Raw genomic sequence first — 7,349 nt, forward strand, 5'->3', positions numbered from 1 at the left:
TGATGCCTATCGTGCTTAATGCGCATCCCAAGTATATGTGAGGCCTGTCCCAAATCCTTCATCTCAAAGCTCTTCTTCAGCTGAGATTTAAGAGCATCTAGCTCATCATGAGCTTTCCCTGCTATCAGCATATCATCAACATAGAGTACCAAGATAAGCAAACTGCCATCACGGGCTTTCTTCGTGTAAAGACATGGATCCATAGCACTCCTGCTGTAGCCCTATGACTGCATAAAGGCATCAAACTTATGATACCATTCCCTAGGTGCCTGTTTCAAGCCATACAAGCTCTTCTTCAACTTGCACACTAGGTGCTCCCTGCCAGGTTCTGCAAAGCCCTTAGGTTGATCCATATAGATCTCATCATGCAAGTCCCCATGTAGAAAAGACGTCTTGACATCCATCTGATATAGATCTAATTCAAGCTGTGCAACCAAAGCCAAGACTAAGCGCAGGGTGGTCATCTTAACCACAGGAGAGAAGACCTCATCAAAGTCCACACCATGTTCCTGCTTAAAACCCTTTGCTACCAATATAGCCTTGTATGCTGGCTTGGGGTGTCCAGGGGTACTTTTCAGCTTGTACACCCACTTGCATGGCAAAGCCTTCTTGCCCTTAGGCAAGGCAACCAAATCCCAAGTCTCATTCTTATGCAGGGAGTCTATCTCAGACTGCATAGCCCTCTCCCAGGAGTGACTGTCACCCCTGCACATAGCCTCATCATAAGTGAAAGGCTCTCCTGCATCTGTAACCAAAACATAATACATAGAGGGCTGAAATATGTCAGGTGGACGTCTGTCTCTAGCAGACCGTCTCACCAGAGGCTCTGCTGTCTGTCTAACTGCCTGTCCAACACCCTGGCCCTGTGGAGGAACTGCTGCAGGCTGTACTACTGGCTGTGCTGGAGCTCTAGGCTCCTCCTGAAAGATCAGTCTGCGGATCTCAACCACCTTCTCAGGTTGCATGTGCATCTTGTCTTCATGGAAGACAACATCATGGCTGCGTACTATTTTCCGCGCCTGCGGATCCCATAGGCGATAGCCCATCTCTCCTGACTCACCATAGCCAAGGAATATGCATTTAATGCTCTTTGGATCCAATTTACTCCTCTTGTCCTTGGGCACATGGCAGAATGCCTCACATCCAAAGACACGGAGATGCGCATAAGAGGTGGCTTACCAACCCAAACTTCCTCTACAACCTGGAAATCCAATCCACTAGAAGGCGATCGGTTTATGACATGCATTGCCGTACTAACTGCCTCAGCCCAAAAACTCTGGGGTAGGCCTGCATGGCTAAGCATAGAGCGCACACGCTCCTGAATAGTCATGTTCATGCGCTCAGCCAAACCATTCTGGGGTGGGGTGTAAGGGGCGGTCAATTGACGCTTAATACCCCTGTCATCACAAAACTGCTTAAAAGCACGTGAGACATATTCTCCCCCATTGTCAGTCCTAAGTCATTTCAGCCTATACCCAGTCTGGTTCTCAACAAGAGCAAGCCATCTCTGAAAAACTGCCAAGACATCGGACTTCTGCTTTATGGGATAAGCCCACACTTTCCTAGACAAATCATCAATGAAGGTAACGAAGTACTTTGCGCCACCCATAGACATGCAAGGCATAGGCCCACAAACATCAGAATGCACCAATGCCAAGGGCTCACTCATGCGTGGCCTACCCGATTTCTTATGCGTAGACCTATTCTGCTTACCATAAAGACAATGATCACACGAGTCAAAACATGCATAATCCAAAGGCGGAAGATACTGCAAACCAGATAACATTTTCATTCCCTTCAAAGACATGTGCCCTAAACGAGCATGCCAAAGTGATACATGTGGGATAGAACCCACTGCCAAAACATGGTCAACTGAGGACCCAGATACAACAAGAGGATAGAGGCTGCCAGCCTTGGCGCCTCTAGCAAGCACAAGTCTGCCAACCACGAGTAATCTTCCAGGCAGAATCCCCAAAACATACATGAAATCCTGCATCATCCAGCTGTCCTGCAGACATAAGACTGCGCGTAAGCGCAGGTACATGACGTACATCCCTAAGCAAAAATGAACTGCCAGTGGAAAACTGCAACTGAATATCACCCATGCCCACAATGTCAAGAGACGTGTTGTCTCCAAGTCTGACTGAACCAGATATAGTGCGGTAAGAGTGGAACCACTCACGGTAAGGCGTCACATGGAAGGATGCTCCTGAATCCAATAACTAGCACTCTGCATACATATTAGATGTCTCAGTCAAGTGTGAAGCATCAGAAGAACTAGCTGCAAGTATAAACTCATCACCACCATCGGACTCCTCAGTCTACGTGACATTAATTTCCTCAATCTTGACGTTGGACTTCGCAGGTACTATGCTGCGATCAGAGGACTTCTCCTGCACTTTATCTTTCCCCTTATCCTTGTGCTTCTCATTGCGCAACTCATGACACTGTGGTCTAATATGGCCCTTTTTCCCACAATGATGACAAGTGACATTTGCATTGCGCCCACGCGACTTACTACGCGACTTGCCACGAGATTTAGACCGACCCTTCTGCAAGTCACGGTCTCGGCCATTACCACGGTCATACCTGTCATTCCTGCCTCTAACTGTCAAAGCATGACTACCACAAGAGGCATCCAAGTTTTTGCGATTCACCTCTTCCTGAAGAAGAGCACTCTCAACATCTGCCAATTTTAGAGTAGCACTAGAGGCACAAAGAGCAGTGCGGAATACATCCCATGACTCATTCAAAGTCCCATGCAAGAAAAGAGGAGTTACTTCCTCTCCAAAGGTGATATCCTGCGAAGTCAGGTTCTTCAGTATAGCATGGAACTGGCTCAAGTGAGCAGACATAGTCGCATTATCCTTCATGCGCGCAGATCCATAAGCTGCTTCAACCAGTACATCTGACTCGCCGGACTTTTCTTGTCATAAAGATTCTTGATCTTATTCCATAGATCCCATGCACTCTGTGCTTCCTCAAATACATTATAATGTACCTGTTCAGTGAGAGACAATACAATCATGGACTTGCATAGCTCATCAAGTTCAAGCCAGTCATCATTGTCCATAGTTTCAGGCTACTCCCCACTCAACCGAAGTGGCTTAATCTGAGATTTCTGCACCAAGACCTGCCAAATTTGACTCTTCCAATAAGAGTAGTTGGTACCATCCAACTTTGTGATGTTAAATATGGAATTATCAGTCGAAGAGGACGCCATAATGCAGGCTGGAAATGCACAGACAATGTAAAACTGCTGGTTGTTTTACTGTAGAAAATGCCCAAAAATGACCAAAACGGGGTTCAAAGGGCGAGCAAAGTGTGCCAAAAGTTGCTGCCCACTTAGTACTAGGTGCGATACACCAAATCAGGATATTTCAGCATGAAAAGTATACCTCAGTCCACCAATAACTACTTGCTATAATAAATTGCAGGTATGTAGTGTAGAGAGCAAATTGTCCCAAAATAGGATCCAATGTCAAGCAAACAATGCTAGGTCCAAAGCCGGCATGAAACAGACATAAGAAAGGCCAATGACAGTGAAAAGAACATGAGCTCAACACCGAAGCATGTCAAAATAACATCTGCCAGTGAAAGGCACACCCCCAGACACTTTAGGCAAAGTGTTCCTGTAACTGCCAAAACCTAACACAAATAGGTGTCTGCTCAAAGAGAAAGATCCAAATATGAGACTCAGCTCATAAGCATCCTATGAACCAAGAGTATATCAATGCATATCCATAAAGATCAGAGTATGATCCCAAAGTCTCAATGCGTATGTAGCTGCTCAAGACATAAACTGCTCCAAATACATGTAAGTGCTCCAATAGCATGCAACTGTCAAAGGTCAAGCAAGCATGTAAAATGCTCCCACTGGCACAAAAGGCGTACAAAGCGAGCTCAGAAGCTCAAACAACCCAAGAGAAAGCACCAGTGATAAGTGACCCTGTCAATGCATCAAGCGCATCCAAGAGAGCATGACATACATGAAGCACCGATCGTATTAACCATGAAGCAATACATAAGCCCAAATAAGCTCTCGGTCAACTCAATGACATCCAAATAGCAACCAAGATCAGTGATCAAGTAAGCCGGGAATGCTCAAATACATCCAAATCCACGCTCCAAATGTCGGTATGGCATACACGAACCAAATAGCATATGTCACGAACCAAAGCATGTAATGCAAAAGCCTAACTGTCAAGCAGAGACATGAGGCATAGGCGGTCCACGAGCATGCCAAGTCAGTCCAAATGCCAGTGAAGACGGAGCTAATGTGAAGCTCAAAAGCATCCCATAATCTCATACATATGCTCCAAGTCGTCCCCAAATGTCAGAGACATCATGCCAAAGCTCAAAGCATACATCCGGTATCGGTAGGTAAGTGCCAAAGCATGTAAAGTACCTTCAGCCCACTATTATTCCAGCATGTATTTATTGTTCTAAATAGTAGATTTCAGCCCTGAATTCAAGCCAAAAATCATGGTCAAACCAAATGCATACATCCCCAATACATCCGGGTAGAAAATAGACCGCATACGGGCATCAAATAGCTCCAATGGAATGAGGCATAAGCAACAAATGTCAGTGTCAGGGGTGCTGCCCTATTTCCAGCACTGTTATGCAGTGAATGACAATTTCAAAACTGAGAATGATCAGCTCCCAGCCTCAATGTCAAGCCAAAGCATCAAAATGACATCCAAAAATGGTTCAAATGCCCTCCAAATAGGCAAATGATGAGTGCTCCATGAGCAACAAAGCATTCAGCTGTAAAACGTGGAGGTCAAAGTCTGAAAATGGGCGCCATATTCAGCGTGTTGAGGCCTGGAGTGCTGCTGCCAATCACGTGGAGTTATGATGGTTGGGGGGCTCCAAAATAAGCCCCAATAGGCCACACACAAGGGCTTGATGAAGATCAAGTGGTTGCAGCTTCAACACGTGAGGAGGGGAGGGCTGAATAGGTGCGCTGAAATCAGTGTGAGTTGCTGGAAAATGGCTGTTGATCAACGTGGCTGAATGTTGAGTGTGGGGGGGCTCAATGATGGCCCAAGGTAGGCACATACCAAGCCATGAAGGCCTAATGCAAAGGGGAGGGAAGATATGAGCTATGGAGCTCAAGAAGAGTGGCTGCCCTTTGTTCCTGCCCTATTTCAAACTGAGAATACACTCAAATGCATGCAAATGCTGAAGCAATACCTCAAGGGCAAGGCCCTGATGAAGCTCAAGAAGACTGGGATGGAGCTCGGGAAACCGGGGAGAGTCGGGAGCTCGAGAGGTCGGCTATGGCTGCCGGGATGGAGACCCAATGCGTGAAGCGAGTCGATGCGAAGGTCGGGAAGCACCGAGTCGAGCTCGAGCAAGAGAATGCCAAGCTCTGATACCAGTTGAAAGGTGAGAAGGATCGAAGCTTGCACGCGAGCTATGGCGGGAGAGCAAGAGCAAGAAAGAGAGAGACAAGAAATGGGAACTCCAACGGTCGCAATGTGTGACCGGGCCTTCCTTTATTCAAACTGTCACTAAAAGAATAAAGAATAAAGTGACGTGACGGGCGCCCGCCACCTGCAGTGTGCAGTGGCGGGTACTGTCAGTGTAGTAATACACGGGGCAGCACGGCGGAGGCGCCTTTACCCCCAACAACTAGCATCTCCTCGTAACACAAACAAAGGGAGCATCCCCCTTAGGTAAGTTACTCATGAATATATGTGTGCATCACGTGGGTACAAAATAATGTATTTTTAAAATACCATTTTTATACATTTTTTACATACAGAAGGGTGTAATATAAAGGGATTATTTACAAATTGAATAGAAAAGGGTTATGATTTATTTAGGAAAATGTCACAAATAATGATATTGATAAATATGCCTTGAATGCACGTGATGTAGAAAATATGCATATAGTACCTCTACATCACGCGTGAAATCATTTTATAAATAACCCTTTTATGATTTTGCACGTACACAAATTTCCCTTTTATGATTTCACCCTAGCGTATGCGTTGTTGCTTGCAAAGGCAGCACCGGAATAATCAATGCTACTTCTTTTTTTGAAACTTAAATTAAACAAATCCTATATGATAGAATATGTATAAATTCGAGATTCAAATGATATTTGACCCCCGCGATTCCTTTTCCCCTGTCATTTATGATTTTGCATTCAATGGTACGTGTAAAGAGTTTTTTTATATGTTTTTCTTATGTCAAAAGCAATAAATACTCACTATAACATAAATAATAGGGATAAACTAAGGCTAAACCTCATGTCCTAGCCCCACCATACATTTATAGACATACTCATAATTTTTAGTAAAATTTTCATGCATAAAATATTTTTTTAACTTTTTCTAATTTTTTATTATTTATATTAATATTATTTATTGATTTTTCTAAGCCAAGAAGTTGATTCACACTCCAATCTATCTTCATATTTAATTTTATCCCACACATGAATATGATTTTATCACCTAAAATCAAGAAAAATATCATTTTTCCTTTCAAATCATGCATTTTTTATTTTCCAAAATTAACAATTCATTATTATGAACAGTGTTTCTAAATTTGACATGTAGCACAAACACATTACAAGTAAGAATAAAACAAATTTTCATCGCATATGAATAAGATTTGCACCAAGAATTGTAAAAAAAGATTCAAATTTTCATTAAAAATAGATTGCCATTGTCAAGTTTCGAGTTTCAAAAAATAAATTTTCATGTAGCCACCAAACTTGCCATTGATCTTCAAACTATGCTAGTCATCACTCCTCAGTGTCAGCATTATCTCATGTCAATCCACTTCAAGTCAGACAATTGGTCTTCATTCCGATCTCTTTCCATTCATTCGCGCATGAAAGGTCCATTGTAGGAGAGAGAGGAAGGAGACAAAAAGACTGATTTTCAAACTTCATCCCCAATGCATCATCTTTTGATTCAAAGCAATGATGGAGAGAAAAAAATCTGAGGAATGGCTTGGCATAATCAAATTGTAGGCTTACTTTTTAGCCCATAGGTCCGCTTCATCAAATCGACATGATGGCACCTTCTTTTCCTCTATGCATAGCTGCAAAAAATGCTCCCCCCCCTCCAAAACTCCTCATATTTATGGGGCTCTTAGGCTCCCAAGGGTCATGCCCTTTTAAATCCTCAAAGTCACTTTACACCTCAAGTGCTCGGCCTTCGACTTATTCTACGTGTTCGGTGTCCTATTCGCAAAACCGAAAACTTTTGCATGTCCATCTCGCAGTCTCGAATTGCTTGGAACTCATCCAATTCATTACGACACCTAGAAAATTTATGAAAACTCCACAACTGCTGTGAAGTCCATCGTTAGAAGTGATTTGAATTCCT

Source organism: Lygodium microphyllum, chromosome 7, assembly GCF_053477565.2.
Source record: "Lygodium microphyllum isolate KBCC chromosome 7, Lygodium_microphyllum_v1.1.10, whole genome shotgun sequence".
Classification (NCBI taxonomy): domain Eukaryota; kingdom Viridiplantae; phylum Streptophyta; class Polypodiopsida; order Schizaeales; family Lygodiaceae; genus Lygodium; species Lygodium microphyllum.